Source organism: Delphinapterus leucas, chromosome 10 (genome assembly GCF_059928025.1).
Source record: "Delphinapterus leucas isolate spDelLeu-1000000601 "Yukka" chromosome 10, BTC_Dleu_Yukka2, whole genome shotgun sequence".
In the NCBI taxonomy this organism is placed as follows: domain Eukaryota; kingdom Metazoa; phylum Chordata; class Mammalia; order Artiodactyla; family Monodontidae; genus Delphinapterus; species Delphinapterus leucas.
Genome location: NC_143138.1, coordinates 49121238 through 49145361, shown reverse-complemented (window position 1 = coordinate 49145361; position 24124 = coordinate 49121238). Strand labels below are relative to the sequence as shown.

At 39.0% G+C, this 24124-nt stretch overlaps 2 protein-coding genes and 1 pseudogene across 6 annotated transcripts in view; 1 reads left to right on the top strand and 2 right to left on the bottom strand.

The window, feature by feature from the left end:
• The window catches only part of LOC149748231 (SIN3-HDAC complex-associated factor pseudogene), a 38121-nt pseudogene extending 35464 nt beyond the window's left edge, over positions 1-2657 (bottom strand).
• Positions 1-18167, bottom strand: part of ZCWPW2 (zinc finger CW-type and PWWP domain containing 2) — a 145425-nt gene extending 127258 nt beyond the window's left edge. For all 4 annotated transcript variants that reach the window (XM_089918956.1, XM_022564919.3, XM_089918957.1 and 1 more), the window contains exon 1: positions 18101-18167. The gene's annotated coding sequence lies outside the window, so the exon portion shown is untranslated. The remainder of the gene's footprint in view (positions 1-18100) is intronic.
• Positions 18168-18313: 146 nt separating this feature from the next.
• Positions 18314-24124, top strand: part of AZI2 (5-azacytidine induced 2) — a 36368-nt gene continuing 30557 nt past the window's right edge. Inside the window, exon 1 of one of the 2 annotated variants that reach the window (XM_089918954.1) lies at positions 18314-18747. The gene's annotated coding sequence lies outside the window, so the exon portion shown is untranslated. Of the gene's footprint in view, positions 18830-24124 lie in introns of both variants that reach the window. The other variant, XM_022564916.2, reaches the window with a different exon arrangement.

Here is a 24124-nt window from a genome sequence, read left to right as displayed (position 1 = left end):
ATGTACAAGAACATTCATATCCAAAACCTGTAAATAATTCAAATACTTATAATCTGTAGAACAAAAATGAAATGTGGTATACTCATACAGTGGAATACTACATAGCAAGAAGAATGAACAAACTCTTGAGACACAAAACTTGAGTGAATCTCAGAAACATACTGAATAAAAGAAGCCAGATATAAGAATACACACTACATGATACCATGTATGTGTATATACACCTATACATACATATATTTAAAACAAGTGGAACTAATTCGTGGTGTTAAAAGTTAGAATGGCAGTTAGCTTTGGGTCAAGGGGCCATGAGGTAGCTTCTGTGGGGCTGGCAATGCTCTTCTAGGGTCCAGACAACTATGACAGGTAATATGTGAGGGGAAGAGATTCATCCTTAACCTGAATGTGGTTATACGAGTGTATTTACTTTGTAATAATTTTTGAGCTTTTCATCTATAATTTTTGTATATATGGTATAGTTCAACAAAGTATATATTTTTAAAATATATGACAGTATAAAGAATATATTTGAGTAGGGAGATGATGTTTTGGCCCTGGGTAGAAATACGGCTCTGAAGACAAATGGACTTATTCCATGCATGTTTTAGAGGTAGAACAGGTAAGACTCATTGCTGTATTGCCTATAGTGAATAAGGGAAAGACAGGGATCAAGACTGACTACTAAGTTTTCAGCTTAAGTAACTAGATCAAAGTTAGTGACATTTATGTTTCCAGAAAGACAGAATGGTTGATCGCATTAGATGTTGTTTAGAATTTCAGTCATGAGGACAGAGAAGTTGCCACTGGATTTAAACATGGAAGTCATTGATGATCTGAGAGCAATGTTAGGTTAGTGCTGGGAATGAAGTCCTGATTGGAGCATGCCGAACTGTAACTATTAAGTAAGGAAATGAAGAAAAAATTTTAGGTAACTCTTTGAGTAGTTGTTTTTGCTTTCCTGTGAATGGGGCTGAGAGATATGTAAACAGAAGAGAAAGCTTGAAAGCACTGGGGGATCAGAGCAAGTTATGACATGTATATTAAGCAGGTGGTTGAGAGATGGAGCCTGGTATAAAGAAATGAACTTGACTTACCTAATAATTTTGGTGGAAGATTAGGATCCAATACAATTCACCTTATCCTCTACCCCAATACCAGAAAGCTACTTCCTAAGAATCTTCTTTACAGCAAATGGTCAAATTTTTCTATTCTTAAAGTTTTGCTATGTTTGGGGGCAGGGGGGGAGTTTCCATTTTTCTCTTCGTTTCTTTTGCTTTAACAGCTTTGAGATATAATTCACATACTACAGAATTCACCCATTTAAAGTATACTATCATTTCTTTTGATGTCCTGGGTTCCTTAATGATGTTCAAGTATTCATTTGTGTCAGTAACATTCAGTGTAAAACAAAAAAAGGTTTTGGAAACAACAGAGAGATATTTTCCTTCTAAACTTTTATTTCAACAATTTTAATATAAAAAGCATTTATTGTACAAAACAAGATTTCAGACAAACAGAAAACCCATTTCCAATTGTTGATATTCAGGAAAGAACTCATAGAAACATTCTGGAACTGCTATTTTTGTTGCTGTTGCTGCAGTTTTTAACTTTAGGAATCTTACCCTCATTCTATATACCTGCTCTTCTGGATATGTGAGGAAATAAACCTTTACCTTTTAAACCACTATTTGTCTTCCCAATTAGTTGAGGCCAGAAGCATTCTTGGAGAATACAGGCTTAAGGATTAATCTCCAAAATATATAAACATCTCATGCAGCTCAATATTAAAAAAACAAAAAACCCAATCTAAAAATGGGCAGAAGACCTAAATAGACATTTCTCCAAAGAAGACATACAGATGGCCAAGGGGCACATGAAAAGCTGCTCAATATCAATAATTATTAGAGAAATGCAAATCAAAACTACAGTGAGGTATCACCTCACACCGGTTAGAATGGGCATCATCAGAAAATCTACAAAACAACAAATGCTGGAGAGAGTGTGGAGAAAAGGGAACCCTCTTGCACTGTTGGTGGGAATGTAAATTGATACAGCTGCTATGGAGATCAGTATGGAGATTCCTTAAAACACTAAAAATAGAACTACCATATGACCCAGCAATCCTACTACTGGGCATATACCCAGAGAAAACCATAATTCAAAAAGACACATGTGGGGGACCTTCAAGATGGCGGAGGAGGTGAGATCCCAGGCAGAGGACTGGGGTGGGCTGCATGAACACAGCCTGAAGGGGGCTAGTGTGCCACAGCTGGCCGGGAGAGAGTCCAGGAAAAACTTTGGACCTGCCTAAGGCAAGAGACCACTGTTTCGGGGTGCAAGAGGAGAGGGGATTCCTTCCCTGTCTGCCCACAGAAGGCAGAGCACTGCCTAAACAAGCTCCAGAGATGGGAGTGAGCCGTAGCTATCAGCTCAGACCCCAGAGACAGGCATGAAACACTAATGCTGCTGCTGCAGCCACCTAGAATCCTGTGTGCAAGCACAGGTCACTATCCACAGGCCCCACCCTGGGAGCCTGTACAACACGCCACAGTCAGGATCCTGTGATCCAGGGACAACTTCCCTGGGAGAACACACAGGGTGCCTCGGGCTGTTGCAACGTCAACGCCAGCCTCTGCCACCACAGACTCGCCCGGCATTCCAATTGTAACTACCGTATCCCTCCCTCTGCCCTGGCAGGAGTGGCCCAGAGCCCCTAATCAGCCGCTGCTTTAACCCCGTCCTGTCCAGGCAGGAAAAGAAGCCTGAGGGCAACCTATATGCAGAGGCACGGCCAAAACCAAAGCTGTACCCCAGGAGCTGTGCGAACAAAGAAGAGAAAGGGAAATTTCTCTGTGCAGCCTCAGGAGCAGTGGATTAAATCCCCACAATAAACGTGAATTACCCTGCATCTGTGGAATACCAGAATAGACAACGAATCAACCCAAAATTGAGGTGGTGGATTTGGGGAGCAATGGTAGATGTGGGGTTTGCTGTCTGTGACTGATTTGTTTCTGATTTTTATGTTTATCTTAGTATAGTTTTTACTGCTTGTTGTCACTGGTGAATTTGTTTATCAGTTGGGTTGCTCTATATATTTTTAAATATTTTTTAATTAAAAAAATTTTTTTCTCCCTTTTCTTCTGAGCTGTGTGACTGACAGGGTCCTGGTGATCCAGCCTGCTGTTGCGCCTGAGCCTCTGAGGTGGGAGAGCCTAGTTCAGAATATTGGACCACCAGAGACCTCCCAGCCCCATGTAATATCAATCAACGAGAGCTCTGCCAGAGATCTCCATCTCAACGCTAAGACCCAGTTCCACACAAGGACCAGCAAGCTCCAGTGCTGTACACCCCATGCCAAACAACTAGCAACACAGGAACACAACTCTACCCATTAGCAGAGAGGCTACCTAAAATCATACTAAATTCACAGACATCCCGGAACACACCACTGGACGCAGCCCTGTCCACCAGAAAGACAGGATCCAGCCCCACCTACTAGAACACAGGCACCAGTCCCCTCCGCCAGGAAGCCTACACAACCCACTGAACCAACCGTACCCACTGTGGACAGACACCAAAAACAAAGGGAACGACGAACCTGCAGGCTGCAAAAAGTAGACCCCAAACACAGTAAGTTAACCAAAATGGGAAGACAGAGAAATATGCAGCAGATGAAGGAGCAAGGTAAAAACCCACCAGACCAAACAAATGAAGAGGAAATAGGCAGTCTACTGGAAAAAGAATTCAGAGTAATGATAGTAAAGATGATACAAAATCTTGCAAATAGAGAAAATACAAGAAACGTTTAACAAGGACCTCGAAGAACTAAAGAGCAAACAAACAATGATGAACACAATAAATGAAATTAAAAATTCTCTAAAAGAAAACAATAGCAGAATAACTGAGGCAGAAGAACGGATAAGTGACCTGGAAAATAAAATAGTGGAAATAACTGCCACAGAGCAGAATAAAGAAAAAAAATGAAAAGAATTGAAGACAGTCTCAGAGACTTCTGGGACATTAAACGCACCAACATTCAAATTAAGAGTCCCAGAAGAAGAAGAGAAAAAGAAACGGTCTGAGAAAATATTTGAGGAGATTATAGTTGAAAACTTCCCTAACATGGAAAAGGAAGTCCAGGAAGTCCAGAGAGTCCCATACAGGATAAATCCAAGGAGAAACACACCAAGACACATATTAATCAAACTATCAAAAATTAAATATAAACAAAAAATATTAAAAGCAGCAAGGAAAAAACAACAAATAACATACAAGGGAATCCCCATAAGGTTGACAGCTGATCTCTCAGCAGAAACTCTGCAAGCCAGAAAGGAGTGGAAGGATATATTTAAAGAGATGAAAGGGAAAAACCTACAACCAAGATTACTCTACCCAGCAAGGATCTCATTCAGATTCGATGGAGAAATTAAAACCTTTACAGACAAGCAAAAGTTGAGAGAATTCAGCACCACCAAACCAGCTTTACAACAAATGCTAAAGGAACTTCTCTAGGCAGGAAACACAAGAGAAGGAAAAGACCTACAGAAACAAACCCAAAACAATTAAGAAAATGGTAATAGGAACAGACACATTGATAATTATCTTAAACATAAATGGATTAAATGCTCCAACAAATACTGGCTAAATGGATATAAAAACAAGACCAATATATATGCTGTCTACAAGAAACCCACTTCAGACCTAGGGACAAATATAGACTGAAAGTGAGGGGATGGAAAAAGATATTCTATGCAAATGGAAATCAAAAGAAGGCTGGAGTAGCAATTCTCATATCAGAAAAAAAAGACTTTAAAATAAAGACTATTACAAGAGACAAAGAAGGACATTAAATAATGATCAAGGGATCAGTCCAAGAAGAAGATATAACAATTGTAAATATTTATGCACCCAACATAGGAGCACCTCAATACATAAGGCAAACGCTAATAGCCATAAAAAGGGAAATTGACAATAACACAATAATAGTAGGGAAATTTAACACCCCACTTTCACCAATGGACAGATCATCCAAAATGAAAATAAGAAAACAGAAGTTTAAATGATACATTAAACAAGATGGATTTAATTGATGTTTATAGTGCATTCCATCCAAAAATAACAGAATAATCTTTTTCCTCAAGTGCTCAAGGAACATTCTTCAGGATAGATCGTACCTTGAGTCACAAATCAACCCTTGGTAAATTTTAAAAAATTTAAATTGTATCAAGTTTCTTTTCTGACCTCAGCGCTATATGACTAGATATCAATTACAGAGAAAAAATGTAAAATATACAAACACATGGAGGCTAAATAATATGCTACTAAATAATCAAGAGATCACTGAAGAAATCAAAGAGGAAATCAAAAATACATAGAAACAAATACAGTGAAAACACAATGACCCAAAACCTATGGGATGCAGCAAAAGCAGTTCTAAGAGGGAAGTTTATAGTAATAAAATCCTACCTCAGGAAACAAAAGAAATCTCAAATAAACAACCTAAACTTACACCTAAAGCAATTAGAGAGAGGAACAAAAGAACCCCAAAGTTAGCAGAAGGAAAGAAATCATAAAGATCAGATAAGAAATAAATGAAAAAGAAATGAAGGGAACGATAGCAAAGTCAATAAAACTAAAAATAAAAGCTGGTTCTTTGAGAAGATAAACAAAATTGATAAACCACTAGCCAGACTCATCAAGAAAAAAAGGGAGAAGACTCAAATCAACAGAATTAGAAATGAAAAAGGAGAAGTAACAACTGACACTGCAGAAACACAAAGATTCATGAGGGATTACTACAAGAAACTATATTCCAATAAAATGGACAACCTGGAAGAAAGGGGCAAATTCTTAGAAAAGCACAATCTTCCAAGACTGAATCATGAAAAAATAGAAAATATAAAGAGACCAATTCCAAGCACTGAAATTGAAACTGTGATTAAAAATCTTCCAACAAACAAAAGCCCAGGACCAAAGGCTTCCCAGATGAATTCTATCAAACATTTAGAGAAGAGCTAACACGTACACTTCTCAAACTCTTCCAAAATATGGCAGAGGCAGGAACACTCTTAATTTTATTCTACAAGGGCACCATACCTTAATACCAAAATCAGACAAAGATGTCACAAAAAAAGAAAACTACAGGCCAATATCACTGATGAACACAGATGCAAAAATACTTAACAAAATACTAGCAAACAGAATCCAACAGCACACTGAAAGGATAATTCACCATGATCAAGTGGGGCTTACCCCAGACATGCAAGGATTCTTCAGTATTCGCAAATCAATAAATGTGATAAACCATATTAACAAACTGAAGGATAAAGACCATATGATCATCTCAACAGATGCAGAAAAAGATTCTGACAAAATTCAACAGCTATTTTATGATAAAAACTCCCCAGAAAGTAGGCATAGAGGGAACTTACCTCAACATAATAAGGGCCATATATGACAAACCCACAGCCAACACTGTTCTCAATGGTGAAGAACTGAAACCATTTCCTCTAAAATCAGAAACAAAACAAGGATGCTCACTCTCACCACTGTTATTCAACCTAGTTTTGGAAGTTTTAGCCACAGCAATCAGAGAAGCAAAGGAAATAAAGGGCATCCAAATTGGAAAAGAAGAAGTAAAACTGTCACTGTCTGCAGATGCTATGATACTATACATAGAAAATCCTAAAGATGTTACCAGAAAACTACTAGAGGTAATCAACGAATTTGGTAAAGTAGCAGGATACAAAATTAATGCACAGAAATCTATCACATTCCTATACACTAATGATGAAAAATCTGGAAGAGAAATTAAGGAAACACTCCCATTTACCACTGCAACAAAAAGAATAAACTACCTAGGAATAAACCTACCTAGGGAGACAAAAACCTGTATGCAGAAAACTATAAGACACTGATGAAAGAAATTAAAGATGATACAAACAGATGGAGAGATATACCATATTCTTAGATTGGAAGAATCAACATTGTGAAAATGACTCTACTACCCAAAGCAATCTACAGGTTCAATGCAATCCCTAGTAAACTACCAATGGCATTTTTCACAGAACTAGAACAAAAAAATTTCACAATCTGTATGGAAACACAAAAGACCCCGAATAGTCAAAGCAATATTGAGAAAGAAAAACGGAGCTGGAGGAATCACGCTTCCTGACTTCAGACTATACTACAAAGCTACAATAATCAAGATAGCATGGTACTGGCACAAGAACAGAAATAGAGATCAATGGAACAGGATAGAAAGCCCAGAGGAAAACCCACACATATACGGTCATCTTATCTTTGATAAAGGAGGCAAGAATATACAATGGAGAAAAAGACAGCCTATTCAGTAAGTGGTGCTGGGAAAACTGGACAGCTACATGTAAAAGAATGAAATTAGAACACTCCCTAACACCATGCATAAAAATAAACTCTAAATGGATAGAAAACCTAAATGTAAGGCCGGACACTATCAACCTCTTAGAGGAAAACATACGAAGAACACTGTTTGACATAAATCAGAGAAATATCCTTTTTGACCCATCTCCTAGAGAAATGGAAATAAAAATAAACAAATGGAACCGAATGAAACTTAAAAGCTTTTGCACAGCAAGGAAACCACAAACAAGACGAAAAGACAACCCTCAGAATGGGAAAAAATATTTGCAAATGAAGCAACTGACAAAGGATTAATCGTCAAAATATTCAAGCAGCTCATGCAGCTCAATATCAAAAAAACAAACAACCCAATCCAAAAATGGGCAGAAGACCTAAATAGACATTTCTCCAAAGAAGATATACAGATTGCCAACAAACACATGAAAGTATGTTCAACATCACTAATCATCAGAGAAATGCAAACCAAAACCACAATGAGGTATTACCTCACACCAGTCAGAATGGCCATCACCAAAAAATCTACAAACAATAAATGCTGGAGAGGATGTGGAGAAAAGGGAACCCTCCTGCACTATTGGTGGGAATGTAAATTGATACAGCCACTGTGGAGAATAGTATGGAGGCTCCTTATAAAACTAAAAATAGAACTACCATACAACCCAGCAATCCCACTACTGGGCATATTCCCTGAGAAAACCATAATTCAAAAGGAGTCAAGTACCACAATGTTCATTGCAGCACTGTTTATAATAGCCAGGACATGGAAGCAACCTAAGTGTCCATCGGCAGATGAACGGAAAAGAAGATTTGGCACATATATACAATTGAATATTACTCAGCCATAAAAAGAAACAAAACTGAGTTATTTGTAGTGAGGTGGATGGACCTAGAGTTTGTCATACTGAGTGAAGTAAGTCAGAAAGAGAAAAACAAATACTGTATGCTAACACATATATATGGAATCTAAAAAAAAAAAACAAAAAACTTTTTTCTGATGAACCTAGGGGTATGGCAGGAATAAAGATGCAGGCATAGAGAATGGACTTGAGGACATGGGGAGGGGGAAAGGTAAGCTGGGACAAAGTGAAAGAGTAGCACTGACATATATACACTACCAAATGTAAAATAGATAGCTAGTGGGAAGCAGCTGCATAGCACAGGGAGATCAGCTTGGTGCTTTGTGACCACCTGGAGGGGTGGGATAGGGAGGAGGGAGGGAGACACAAGAGGGAGGGGATATGGGGATATATGTATAGGTATAGCTGATTCAGTTTGTTATACAGCAGAAACTAACACAACATTGTAAAGCAATTATACTCCAAAAAAGATATTTTAAAAAAGTAAAGATAACAAAGAGAAAAAGAAAAAAACACACATGCACCCCAATTCATTGCAGCACTATTTACAATAACCAGGTCATGGAAGCAACCTAAATGCCCATTGACAGACGAATGGATAAATAAGATGTGGTACATATATAGAATGGAATATTACTCAGCCAAAAAAAGGAACCAAATTGGGACATTTGTAGAGACATGGATGGACCTAGAGACTGTCATACAGAGTGAAGTAAGTCAGAAAGATTAAAGCAAATATCGTATATTAACACATATATGTGGAATTTAGAAAAATGGTACAGATGAACCGGTATGCAAGGCAGAAATAGAGACACAGGTGTAGGGAACAAACATATGGACACCAAGGTGGGAAAGCAGGGGGTTGGTGATGGGGGGGGTGAATTGGGAGATTGGGATTGACATATATATGCTAATATGTATAAAACAGATAACTAATAAGAACCTGCTATATAAAAAATTAATTTAATTTAAAAACAAAGGAATACACCCTTGGTCGTCGAGGTCTTGAATCTGAGCTGCTGATTCTTGGAGGATATTATGTAGTCACGCCTATTGGTACCACTACAAATTCAGAGACTTCAACCTCAGATGAGGCCTCAGCACATCTTTAAGGCTATCCTTTTTTTGTATTCTCTTTTTCCTCTTGCAATTCTTCAGTGATTATTCTAAACCTTTTTAAATCTCAGACCATTCTCCTCAGTCTCAAAAGATAAACTTTCCTCCTACAAGGATTATCTCTGTCATTTCCCACCTCAATACCTAAAAGCTTATGTAAAACTGTTCTCTCACTTGCTTGCTGCTGTTTCAGACCTCAATTCTATTTTCTTTGTTCTAAAATACTTCTTGAGGGTTTGCTATGAGCCAGATAATGCTAAAGGAAAGACAAAATTCCTCTCCTCAAGTAACATTAAGTGCTATTATGAGACCAATGCAGAATGATTTGGAAGTGTATGGGGCACACCTGAGACTTCCAGGTAGGGGGTGTGTCAGGCTACTGAGAAGAGGTGATGTCTAAGCCAATCTGAAAAATTACTGAGTAAGAGTCAATGCCCCTACCGTGTGCCCCCAGCAATCTCTACCCCCTCTCCATGCCGCTCAACACACTGTATTGTAGTTTATTTAATGAGGTCCTCTACAAGACAAGGAAAATCCACTGGCAAGTCAGTCTATCTTGTTAACCACTGTATCCCTAGCACTTAAAAGAATACTTGCCAAAGAGAAGCACTGAGTGATTATTTATATTATGAAATAATGAAAATAATATGAACTTCAGCGTTAAAGCTGTCCTAGATAGTACCAATATTCAAATGATTTAAAAACTAGTATGGCTGTTTGTGTATCAGTTGAATATCAATCGTAGCTCTGGATTTAAATTTTGGCTTCATTTCCTATGAGATTTTAAAATTAAGGCAAATCAGTTAAATAATCTATCATTTTATCATCTGTTCATGTTGATGGTAATAATATTATAATTCATAGGATGGTTTTAATGATGAAATGAAAAAGCATATGAAAAAACCCATTTCAGTGCTGCTACACTAAATACATATAAGTGTTTGACTTCCTTTCTAGACTGCTTTTAAATGAGCTATATTTATAGTTAGATAAGAAAATTAAAATATGCAGAAACCAATGCAGAATGAGAGCACTCTATTTAGTCTTTCCTTCATGATTTTTCTCAAGTGCTCAACTTAACAAATGATTAGGTAGTTTGCTTCTAAACTTAAAATGCATTTATCCTTAATCTTCTCTATAATGTAAATTTAAAATTTGCTGTTCATTCATACCTAATTAACCAATTTGTGCCTGTATGTCAACCTTAGATTATATTTAACAATTCAACAGGAATTTAAGAGCCTATTATCTGTGCAAAGTTGTAATTTATCTTTATCATTCAGGGACTACTTTATGCAGACACTGCTGGGTGGCTTCTAGCTCAATAAATGCTCCAAGATGCTTAATATTTTCTTTTCTTTTTTTGTTTTAATAATGAGTATAACTGATGGATTTCATCCAAAATAAGAAATCAAAGTATTGATAGAATGGAAAGAAACAGCTTACTGGCATATTTAAAGGATGGTATCTTTTGCAGCTTTAAATTGTTTCCAGGAAAAAGTTAACAAATAAGTAGAAATCTGATAAATTGTGCTAAATGCCAACTTTAAACCTTAGTAATCAGTTTATATGCTTTATGTCTATATTGGATGGCTGCAAGAATCCTAGTATTTTCTATTATTCAGTATATTAAGACTTGTGAGAATAAAACAACAGATCGAACAAGAATAATTAAGTTCTTCAGGCTGGCTACCAAATGCAATACTGTTATAAAAAGATTAGAATTATATCAGTAGGTTGAACAAGGAGAGTATTAATTTCAGAGCAGCTTAGTTATTTCTCCCTACATGTGCCCATTCTCAATTGACCTTTATCTAAGCTATATTGTCATGTAAATCACACAGCTGATTTGCTTAAAGGTAAAATTTCTTCCACTCATACTGCAGTATCTGCGGGCCTCTCACTGTTGTGGCCTCTCCCGTGCGGAGCACAGGCTCCAGACGCACAGGCCCAGTGGCCATGGCTCACGGGCCCAGCCGCTCCGCGGCACGTGGGATCTTCCCGGACCGGGGCACAAACCCGTGTCCCCTGCATCGGCAGGCGGACTCTCAACCACTGCGCCACCAGGGAAGCCCCGATAATGATTTTTTAACATTTTATTAGTGATTGATTTAGAGACCTTTAGTTACCTATTTTTTCTTTTGTTGCCTATGCTTTTGGTGTCACATCCAAGAAATTGTCAAATCTAATGTCATGAAGCCCTCCCCCTATTTTTCTTCTAAGTGTGTCATAGTTTTAGTTGTTACATTTAGGTCTTTGATCCATTTTGATTTAATTTTTCCAGTGTGAGGTAAGGGTCAAACTTCATTGTTTTGCATACCAATATTCAGTTTTTCCAACCACATTTCCTCATGGGATGGTCTTGGCACATCTGTTGAAAATCATGTATGTGAGGATCTTTTTGTGCTCTCCATTCTATTCCATTGGTCTATATGTATGTCTTTACACCAGTACAATGTTTTGATTCTGCAGCTTTGTAATATGTTTTGAGGTCAGCAAATGGGAAGCCTCCAGCTTTGTTCTTCTTTCTCAAGATTGTTTTGGCTATTTGAGTTCCCTTGAGATTCCATATTAATTTTAAGATGAATATTTTCAATTTTGGTTTTATTTCTGATAATAGCCATCCTAATGAGTGTGATGCTAATAATTTTATTCAATCATCTATTTCCTTAATGTATTATTTTTTATTCTATGAGTTAGTGAGGGAAACCTGTTTAAATCTTCCAGTATTGCAGGCATGTCTCCTAGTTCTGCCTAGTTTTGCTTCATATGTTCTGAAGCTGATATCCATTATCTGAAGATATAGGATCCTCTTTTAAATGTGATATCATTTTAGGACAAGTAAGAAGTAGAGCCATAATTCTCACACTAATATTGAAAATTTTTCTGGAGTTCCCCAATTCTCTGAGAATTTTTAAATTTAGAAAAGATGTCAAATGATAATCTAAGAAAGTAAATATTCTAAAATCATAATCAGGGTTAACTGAATGAAAACTTCTAAAGGAGTAAAGATATCCAATTTCAATGTCTGAGCTGGCAGTGTTTCTAGAAGCTGGTGGTAAAATAGGCTAGGCTAGACTAAGAATAGACTTTTAAAATAAGCTAAGGAGTCATTCCAGGAGTTTAAGAGGAGAAACGTAATGGTAAGATCTACATTTTTAAAAGATCATTTAGCTATCCATATAAAGAATGACTTGGAAACTAAAAAACAAAAAGTTAGAACTAATTAAAGGAAACTATTATAATAGATGGATAGGAAACTGTGGCATAGTAGAGACTATGAAAAAGATCCAAAAGATTAGCTAAACGGTAAAATCTACAAAATCAGGTGAACAGACTGGCTATGGGATGAGAGGGAGGGGGTTATTAAAGCCAAAAGGGAATGATATAAAATGACTGTCAAGAGAAAATGATTAACAAAATATAAGTGAATTTAAAAAAAACACACATCTTTTTGTTTTTGGAATTTTAAGAATCAACTGACTATTCACAGACAACTGAAAAACCTACAGTTGGAAATTATGTCTGTAATTTTGCAACTGTTACAAAGTCAATGATTTCACTTTTATATCATGTGAGCTGTGAAATGGGTTTGGAAATTTTCCCTCTCTTTTGCTACATAGTCTACTTGAAAAATCTAATTTAATTTCTTTCTATACATCTTACTGAAGTTTAATGTCATCCTTTCCTTGCTGTTTATTTGGTAGCTTTATAAAAATGTCTTTCCTCTGAAAAGCTGACTTTATCTTCTTGGTTTTTATAGTGTATATGTGACAGTCACAAAATAAAATTATTTCTTCCTCTCTTCCCATTTTAAACAGGGGAAAAAGTTTATTTTCTTCATAGGCATATATAGAAACTGTCATGAAAAAAAATTAATGGGAAGTAATTTCTCATCATGTTAAATTTCACATAGGTCTTGTCTATGTGACTAACTTCTCTGTGATAGATTTTACTTCTTTATACATTAAAAAGCTATTTTGCCCGTTTCATCTCAGTGCCTAAAACAATGACACATGGTACGTTCTGAATGAATATTTGTTAAGTATTGAATAAACTAATTAATTCATATCTCAGATAGTAAGAGTGTAAGTATCAAGCCTCAGAGAAGGGTTGCTCTTACTTCATTTAGTAAGAAGTGTAGCATTCCCCTTACTGGATCTTTTTTCCTTCTCTGTACAATCTTCCAACACCATCCTAGGGTCTCTGCTGCTGGTCTTCTGTTAGCTCTTCTCGTATTTCTTCTCCCTACTCCTTACATCAAAGGCTTTCTAAGACTATTAAATTTTTCTTCACCTACATATGTTTCCAAAAGAAAGTCACTGCATTTAGTTTCTATGCATACAGTTATGACATTCATGTTTATTTTTTTAAAAATGAAAGCTGTCAGAAGCTAATTCCTACTGACTGCAAACATTTCAAGTCACAAAGTTATTATGAAGCACAGATTGCCTGTCCAGGATAAGGCTAGCTGCTAGACAGTAGGATATATCCCTTTTATAAATGGAATGTAAATGCCATAGTAATTTGATATCTACTATCAGCCCATCCATTTGAAAAGCACATGAACAAGATCTCCTTCCACAGTTAGGAAACTGATATTATTCCTTTTCTCCTTGAATTCATATTATCTCACTTCCCCCACACAAGCTTATCGCAACATATTTTAGTGCTTGAAAATACTTTAAATTGATATTTCTCTACAGAAAAGAGTATATTTTAAAATTCCTGAGAACATAAATTTAAAAAATTGTCATCAGTATTGTGTTATCATTAATTTACTAGAGCACTACTGATCAAATGAGAAACTCAATATAAATTATGATCATTATAAAATACTGTAAGTCAGTTTTATTGGAAATGCATCTCATACAGAAATGGATAGCACCTTCTCCCCCCATTTAGGTTGTGTATCAGAATGAATATTATTTGTTGTTAGGAAGAAACAGGGTTCAAGCTGATCCTATTCTTACATTTTGTGTTCTTCCATTCCAAATATTTGGGAGCAGAAGGATTTCTGGTTATATCAATAATCATTCTTCTGAACTACTAAATTATGTACCAAAAATCACATGGGGTATGTCATAAAATTATTTTTAATGATCAGCTGACAACTCAATTGAGTTCTTCTGAAGCATTTTCAAAAGCCATTGGAAATTACTACTCTTGTGAAACAATTAGCTACCCAGTTATTAGAATCATTTACTTTCTAACAAGACTTAGGTCAGATTAAAGGTATTGCTTTAATTGTAGAGTGGGAGAGGGACAATTACAAAAGAGGAAAGGGGAAAGCTGCCCTGGCTTAGGCACACTCTGAGGCAGATTGATTTTAGGAAAGAAACATGCAAGTAAACAGCGTGAAAATTAATACCCTTAAACTATCATTTACATAACCCCCTGGAAAGCCTTCATGTACTTCCCAAGGTTAAGGGTTAGGGATCCATGACGCCCAGTTTGCCTGCTGCTTCAGGCATATTCACAGATTCAGATACACAGTGTAACAGAAATCATGAACTTTGATTCTGCAATTCACGACATTCTGTGTGTGTGTGTGTGTGTGTGTATGTGTTTTGGTTGGGGGGGTAGCAGTATGAGCAACGAGGTATGGGAGGAAAGAAGGAAAACAGACTATGTAGGCTCAGATACCAGATTTTTCATTATTGGTAGTATTTTTGAATCTGTTTTGTATCTCTGCCACTGAAACCATTCCCTTACCCTAAGGCTTTTAACCTGGACATGTGATAGGTGGGGGAGAAGAGAGGAAGAATGCTTTTAAGACATTAATGGACGAAATGACATTGAAACTGATTTTAATATGAAAAGTGACATTGCTATTTCAACCTAAAGGTTTTGACATCTTAATTCTGTCCTGCTGACACTGCAGAGCCACACATACACAGTACTCACAAAACACAGGGTAGAGACACAGAAAACATGATCTCTAGGATGGTATGATTTAATCAAATTAAACTAATATAAAATTTAAATCACTAACCCGAAATTTGCTTTACAAATTTTCCTCAAAAGATGTATTCTCTTTCCTCTAACAGTAAATATTCGTCACAGCTTAGAAATATATAGCTCCCACTAAAAAAACAAAACACAACAGCACTTTTTTTCATTGTTTTAGCATAGTGCCTAATTAAACAAAAAATAAGATTTGAAGGAGCTCTAATGATGCACAGTTGCCTAAAAACAGAAGGAGGCTGAGCCACAGTCAAGAGTTGTGCCAGGGCCTATATTCTTTGTTCAGATATTGCTTTGAAATCCAACCTACCTCAGGGTAAAGGGAATCTCACTGAAGCCAGTCCTCACTCTATCCTTCAGGAGCAGCTCCTGATGGAAAATATCAGGACCTTGGTGAGAGGATGGGAGAAGGTGGGACAAGGTGGGGGAGAATATCTTGTGTTACCTATTTTTTTGTTTACTACAACCTGTAAAACAGGACCTTTTAAAAAGTGCCTTGTGTCAAGTATATGTTTATAAAGACCTGAATCGTTTTGAAAATTTCAGACTTCATTTGTAGTTATAGAAGATGTAATAATGGTTTAAAAAAAATTGTCCCAAACGTGGCCGGTACAGATGTTTTTTTGGATGACTGTAATTCACAACTCCTCTCTTGCGGTGAAATGAACATTCCTCAAAAAAAAGCCTAAGCAACCTTCCAATAAACTTTAATAGAATTAAGATTTGCTCTGGAAAACCATCCACTCACCTAAGCAATTGACTATTAGTTAAGAGTCTAATGTCCCCCAAATTCCTTTCTTTCTGTTATCTACTTTAATGATAATTATCTAACCATTTTCTTTTCCCATAAAATGTCCCTACCAAGACTGTATCTTTTATTTGACTTATCGGAGGTCTTTTTCCTTACAGCAAGATTGTAATAAAACTTCAACTTCTGCTTATAACAAAGCATAAGTGTGGCAAGTTTTCTTTAATAATTTATTTGCTAAGCTTAATTAAAGCGGATGCATAAGTGGATAGAAAGTGACCATTTCAGCTCAATTTAACAAATATCTGTATTACATTTTGTCATAAACTACCGTGGGTATGACTCTCCCTGCCCCCATTCCCTGGCAAAAAAAATTACGATGTTTTACTTGACTAAATTGATAGGCTTATGCATTCTGAATAAGCAAATAGTATTGTTAATAAGACCCACTTTTTTCATTATTATAATAGGGAAGTGTGTATTATTAAAACGAAAACAGACTGATCACATATAGTAAAATACTGACCTAAGTCATCTTATTTACTCAGAGAGATAAGATAAAAATGAATTTTCCTTCTTTTTCAACAAGTCTCAAATTATTCTAAATTGTGAGTAAAGATTCAACATTTCTAGATCTACAAATCAGAAACCAGATTATCATTTTACTTTTGATGATCTTGGGGTGCCTCAACCGATTTTGTTAGCATTCTTCAAAAACTAGGCAAAATATACCTCTTGGTGGTTTGCTTTTATTCTGTAAAGCGCATTACCGAGCCAATCGAAAAAGGATTCTTGTCCAAAATATTAAAAACACTGCTCTTACGTCCCAGCCTGATAAACTGAAGTGAATGGATCTTTCTAAATGATTACATTAATACAGATTTTAAAGTATTTTTTAAATGTCATGTCAACTTTAAGTTGTGCTCTTTGCTCATAACAGCCGTGAATTTTCACTTAAATCTAAAGCAAAATGAGAGGCTTAACAACAACAGAAAAATATTTTAAAGTAAACCCTAGAGCCGAATCCAATCCTTGATGAGCTGACTGTTGGTTGATGAATTAGAACTGCGATGCGGGGCTTCGCTGGTGGCACAGTGGTTAAGAATCCACCTGCCAATGCAGGGGACACGGGCTCAAGCCCTGCTCTGGGAAGATCCCATATGCCGCGGAGCAACTAAGCCTGGGCACCACAACTACTGCGCCTACACTCTAGAGCCCAAGAGCCACAGCTACTGAGCCTGAGTGCCACAACTACTGAAGCCCACGCACCTAGAGCCCGTGCTCCGCAACAAGAGAAGCCACCGAAATGTGAAGCCCGCGCACCGCAACGACGAGTTGCCCCCGCTCGCCGCAACTAGAGAAAGCCCGGATGCAACAACGAAGACCCAACGTAGCCAAAAATAAATAAATAAAATAAATTAATTTTTTAAAAAAATTGATGCAGAAACATCTTCCAACAGAACACTGACTCCAACGATATTTAAGTCCTTAGTCGAAAGGGCTGGGGAGGAGTATCACTGTTGCTAACTGGCAGTCAGTAAGGATAAATGCCCTATAATTAACCATTTTCTCCTTTATTCGTTTAATCAAAAATAGGCCTACAGCTGGAGGGGTTCCGTCTGCCTGCGGCCTCCAAGGACGGCCCCCAACTCAACTACTCGTGACCCCACAGCTCAGGCCTGTCCATCGTCTACCTGGCGCAGCCGGGTGCACCCTCCGAAGTCAACAGCTTCCACAATGTTAACAAGAGCTGTGTGCCGAATAACTAGGGGACCCGGAGCAACGCCCCTTAACTAGTCGGGTTGTTAACAGCTCCCCCGCAGGCGCGAATCGTCACGGGTCCCCAGTTCCCGGCCACGGCGAGGCGAGAACTAGAAACCCACAAGAGCGCTACTATGCGGAGCCAACACGCGCTACAACGTTCGGGGACCCCCAAGCGGACGCTGAGGGAAAAAGACGGCGCTGTAGGAGGCCAGCGACTCAGCCTCCGCCAAGGCGGATAACGTCTTACCACACTGAGGAACCGCCTCCGCCTCCCGCGTCGCCGGGGCCGCGCCCGTCCAGTCGCGGGAGCTCACTATACACGTAGTACGCCGCGGCCCCGCCCACCCTGCTGCGTAAGCTCACGACACGTAGCACGCCTCGGCCCCGCCCACCCGGCGGCGGAGGCTCACGGGGCGCGTAGTACGCTGCGCCCTCCTTTTCTGCGCACTTTTCCCCCACCCAGCCCCAGCACTGGCTTGGCGAACGCCCTCCCATCTTCCTCCGGCCTGACTTCCGGTTTGCTTGCGCGGCCCAGGCTCCGAGTCGTGGATTACTGGAGGCCCCATTTCCGGTCGTGCGTTGGACGCCCTGTTGGCCAGCCCCGTCGGCCAGCCCCGTCGCTGCGCTCCCCCTGTGCGGTGCGGGGCTAGGGCGGGCGCTGACGGGGCCGGGTAACCGGCCTTCTCCGGCGGTGGCTCGGCCCTCGGCTTTGGCTCGGCCCTCCTTCCAGAGTCTCCCGGGCTGTAGCCGACTGGCCGGCCGCGCCGGCCCTGGCGCCACCGAGGCGGGAGAAATGGGAGTCCCTCCGCGGCGTTCCCGGAGCGGCTGCCTTTGCTGGGGAATCGGCGCTGTCTTTGAGGAAACAGGAAGCCCGCGGTGACCCCTAGCGACCCGGTTTGTTTTTGGGCCATTTCCAAACGCTGGGGAATCGAAACTCTGCGGCCCTGGGGGCGGCCCCACGGAGCCTGTGTTCGGGGTGAGTGACCCGCTTTGGCCGGCCCGGGGGCGCGGGTGGTGCCGGGACCACCCTCTGCTGCCGTCGCCGGTGCGGAGGGACGCGTCATTTCTCCAGACCTTGGACCAGGGAGCGGCCCGCCCGGCATCCTCGACCGCGTCTACTCGCGCGAGCCGGGTCGGGCCCCGCTTGGTCCTCGGTTCTCCCTAGTGCTTGTTTTCTTACCGTGCTCTGGTTTACCGTGGCGCCTGCAGTTTTATTTCATTCATTGGGGCTGCATTTAAATCGGATACCAAAGAGGGGCGTATGGTTAGGACGGTCCTGCTTGGGGTGATGTAAATCGACCCCTGTACATCACCGAGGGCTAACAGTAATGTTAGGTTTTTTCAGGATGGTTTTCCATCATTTGTTGAGTGGCTACTAGATGCTAGGTAGGCTGAGTCCCTCGTCTCTACAAACAAGGAACTCAGATACTTAGAAGTGAGAGAAAATACAGAAACTGTAATACAGATGAAAACAAACTGCTCCAGGATATATTGGAGATATGCTGAGATGATCAAAGACAACCTACTAGGATTGAAATTGATCCTTGCCTTTTAAACATAGAAGACGCTTGCTTTTTTACTTTTAGAGCTTTAAATTTGACTGAATAAGATCTCAGGACATGGTTTACATTACAGTTATCTAAACTTACCGTGTCTAATTTACCAACCTGTTGCGATCACTCCTTACATCGTCTGTAAGTTACGAATGGTACATCCTTCACAGGGTTGTTAAATTTTAATGCTATGTTTTTCTAAGATGGAAAGTTGTACACAAATGTAAGGTTTTAATGTTAAAGAGACATTGTAGTGAAATGGGAAATGCACTGGATTAAGTCAGAACATTAACTCAGAATCTGACTGCTGAATTTACCACTCACTTGACGCTGCCTAGGAAACCAAAATTCATTTTCCCTATCTCTAAAATGGGAATAATCTTTCTCTCCAAGGCATCAAAGCACAGTTTCCAAGAGTTTGCAGGCTCAGCGGCCATGGCTCACGGGCCCAGCCGCTCTGCGGCATGTGGGATCTTCCCGGACCGGGGCACGAACCCCTGTCCCCTGAATCGGCAGGCGGACTCTCAACCACTGCGCCACGTGGGAAGCCCGCTCCCACTGTTTTAATTGCTCCATCTGTGATATAAGGAAATTCTTGCTCACCTCGTAGGTCTTATGTAGATTTAATGAATTGTTATGGAGAACAAATGAGCTAGTTCCCCTAAAAGTCAAAGCACACTGCCTGACATGCCAACACAAAGCATTGTCATGATTATTAAATAAGATGATTTGATGGAAGTACTTCATAATTCTTGAAGTAATGAAACCAGTGTAATTTAATTTTTTTCTTTCTTTTGGTACCTATATTTTGGATTAAAATACAGTTGTCATATCACTATTAGAAAATAAATAACACTAATACTAGTAACATTTAGTGTGTGAAGATGCTCAGTTGCATTGAGATGTATTATTTATGAAAGGAATGAAAAGAAGTAGACTGCTTTTCATACCTGTGCTAACCCAGAAAGAGTCTTACGATTCCGTAGCCAGGGTAAGCTTTGCTTTTTTTTAATTTTAATATTTCGTTCATCTTTCCCTTTCGGTACTTTCTCTGTAGCGCCATTGGTGATTAAATTTCTATCTACTATACTTTAGATGTATGGTGAATGTTTTATTTGATTAGTTTATGGTAGTAGCGGTGGGAGGGGCTATGGGCTAGGTATGGTTCAAGATATACACGGATTGTGGAATCTTCTAGGTGTAAACTAGATGCTTTGTTTAAGCTATATCTTGTTTTGTCCAAGCACACTTTCCAGTATGCTTACCTTGTTACAACTTGTCTCCTCTCTTATAGTTGCTTAGCATGGGTTAGTGAGCTGGGGCTTTGCTGTGATACTTGAGGAGGGTGACGGGCGGTGTGTGCGTGCTTCATGGCCTTATTCAATTAAGCACTCTGCTCTTAATTTACTACTAAATCCTCCTTTAGTTTTTAGATTTCATAAAAACTTTCGTGTGGATATAAGGGGTGTTCTTAATATAGAAAATGTAGCCCATTTCTTCCCATCCCATAGGTTACACCTTGAGCTAACGTTTTTATGTATGGTAGTTATGCTTACTTTTGCTCCCTTTTAGGGTTTGCTGAAGATGGCGGTATATAGACTGAAGTAGCAAGGGTTGGTGAGGTTAATCGGGGTTTATCGGTTACAGAACAGGCTCCTCTAGAGGGATATGAAGCACCGCCAAGTCCTTTGAGTTTTAGGCTGTTGCCAGTAGTACTCTGGTGAATAGTCTTGTTTTGTGACTATTTAGGTTTACGACTAAGCATAGTGGGGTATCTAATCCCAGTTTGGGTTGTCGTGTACTCAGATTGTACTAAAGTCACTTTCGTGGTTTAGCTTAGTTTTAATTATGGCTTTTTACAGCTTAATTAGGATTTGACTTTATTTTGCATGATTCCTTAACATTCTTTACGCCGTGTCTCTATTAATTTGGGTCAGTCGTATGACCACGGTGGCTGGCACGAAGTTTACCAACCCTAGTTAACATGACTTAGTCAAACTTTCGTTCATGGCTTAATTTTTATCACTGCTGTGTCCTGTGGGGGTGTGGCTAAGCAAGGTGTTGTGAGCTGCTAGTGTAGCGTGCTTGATACCCGCTCCTTTTGATCTTTGTGATTTGGAGGGCATTCTCACCGGGATTTGGATGCTTGCATGTGTAAGTCTGTTAAGAATTAATAGAAAGGCTGGGACCAAACCTTTATGTTGATGGGGCTGGCGAAGCCCATCTAGACATTTTCAGTGTCTTGCTTTATGAAAAAATTTAAGCTACATTAACCCATGGGGTGTAAAAGATGTTCGTATAATTTCATTATGGGGCTAGTATCAGATTTAGTATTGATTTATGAAAAAAATTGTTCGTAGATCTAGGGACGAAGCTGTCTAGGGGGGTGGTGAATATCTAAGCAGATGGTTAGTTTTGTAGGGGGTAAGGGGGGTTTGATCCACTACGAGATACAGTTTTTTGAGCCCGGGGGGAATAATGGAGTACTGTGTCCTGTAACCATTAATTTAATTGCACATGTTGGTTGTGCTAGTCAAATAAAAAATACATACAAGCCCAGCTACAATTTGCTTGACTGTGACGAGACCTTTTAAGGTCATAGCTGAGTCTGTGCAGGCCCCCCCCCAAAAAATAAAAAATACCAAATGTATGGAATCTCAGTTATGTGTGAGCATGGGCTGATTAGTCATTAACCCATCGAGATGTCTTATTTAAGGGGAACGAGTGGGCGATTTTAAGTTAAAATGGTCCTGAAGTAAGAACCAGATGTCTTATAAAGATCACCGTTAATGACATGTTCTGTGTACGATCAATAATATTATGTAATATGTAAAATTAATAAAATTTAATACGACCTTTAACTGCTCGTGGGGAAAATAAATGAATGCACAGTAATACATAGTATGTATACATTTACAGGAAGACGCTATTATTGATATGTGGACATGCATGTGTATATGATTTATACAACAAAAGTATTATAAAATAAATTATTTTCAATACTGACATAGTACTGTAGCCTGGTGGTTATTCTACAATAAACCTTTTCAAGGAATAGTTTATGTAGAATTTCAGCTTTGGGTGCTGGTGGTGAGGTTTAATGCTTCTTCCTTGAGTCTTAGGGAGGTGTGAGTTTCTCCTTTTCTGGTTTACAAGGCCGGGGTATTTTGTTATACTACAAAGACTCTTCATTTTAGGAGTTTATTTTCGATAAGACTAGTTACTGGTATTAACACTAGGGATTAAGAGAAAATATAAGATGGATGCTAATTGGCCTACAATTATGTATGGGTGTTCTACGGGTTGGCCTCCAATTCATGTTAGAGTTAGGAGATCTGTGACTAGTACTCAGAATAAGAGTTGGCTAAAGGGTCGGAATATTATGCTTCGTTGTTTAGATGGAGGCAGTTAGTGGGTAGGCAGTTAGTGAGATAACTCGGTGAGGGTTATAAAAATGAAAGTGGGGTTTTTCATACTCTATATCTGGTGCTGAGTACATTTTTGGGCACTCACTGAATTATAGGGCATTTGAGTGCTGAGGTACATAGTATCTTAAAAAATGGCACTTGACAATCCCTTCTTTATAAACCAGTTAGCTCATTCCTGCCCTTAATTATTTCATTAAAAAAACGGAAAGGTGTTGGTTGCTCTCTGTAAGACTTAATCCTGATTCCATAGAAGTGCGCACAGGGATAGTCTGGCTTTTGAGGGGTAGAAAGATGATGAAAATTCTAGGTAAGATTCAATTCAGGAGGCAATGTAAAGTCGAGGAAAGAGCCTACTAAATAGGCCTTGATTCAGACCCTAGCTCTGTCACATACTGCCAGTGTGAGTATAGACAAATTTGCCTCACTTCTTTGAGCCTCTGTTTGCTCACCTGTGGTGACAATACCTTTCTAGTCAAGTTTGGTGTTGGCATAATATGTGTACTATATCTTTTACTCAGTTCCTGGTAAAAGTGAATTCCCTTCTATCTGTTTAGGTTGCCATACTGTATTTGCATTAAAAGTTTGCCTTCACAATATAGGAAGGGCAGCATCTCAGTGATGTAGTTCAACGCTGGCATTTTATTAGTGGGAAAACTTAGATCTGGAGAGGTAAACTAATCAATAATAAAGGTGGCAGATCTTAGACTAGAGTCTGAGTTTCTGAATCTCAGGCCATTGTTCTTTCTACCACTGAGTTCTGCCTTGTCCAGATTCTTATTGGGAAAATAAGAATCAATTTTGTGTTGCCTCTCAGAATGTGGTATTAAAAGCATAAATTTGGAAGATGGCTTATCTGGGTTCACATTCCCACCTTTGCTGCTGATTCTTTATGTAGGTGTAGGTAAGGTATTTTAATTTTTCTAAGATTTGTTTATAAATTAGGAAAATAATACGTACCTGAGAAGTAGGAAAATGCATGCTGTCCAGAAGAAATTTTCCTCTACCTTAATATTATTGGAGCCAACCTGAGGATTATAATCCAGGAGACAGTCTTTAAGAAAGCTCTAAGGACTGTTCCGCCCCTTAGAGGTCAAAGCATAGTTATATATAAGTTTTTGAGACAAAGGATTATATGTCAAGTGACATATTTTTGACAGTTTACACAATCCAGATCTAAATGTACAAAGTGAGTAATGAGTCATGGGTCATTGTGGCCTCTTACGAGATTAAGAAGGAGGTTATCTCCTAAGGAGGTCTGGTTAATGCCGATGTACAACACACATCAAAGGG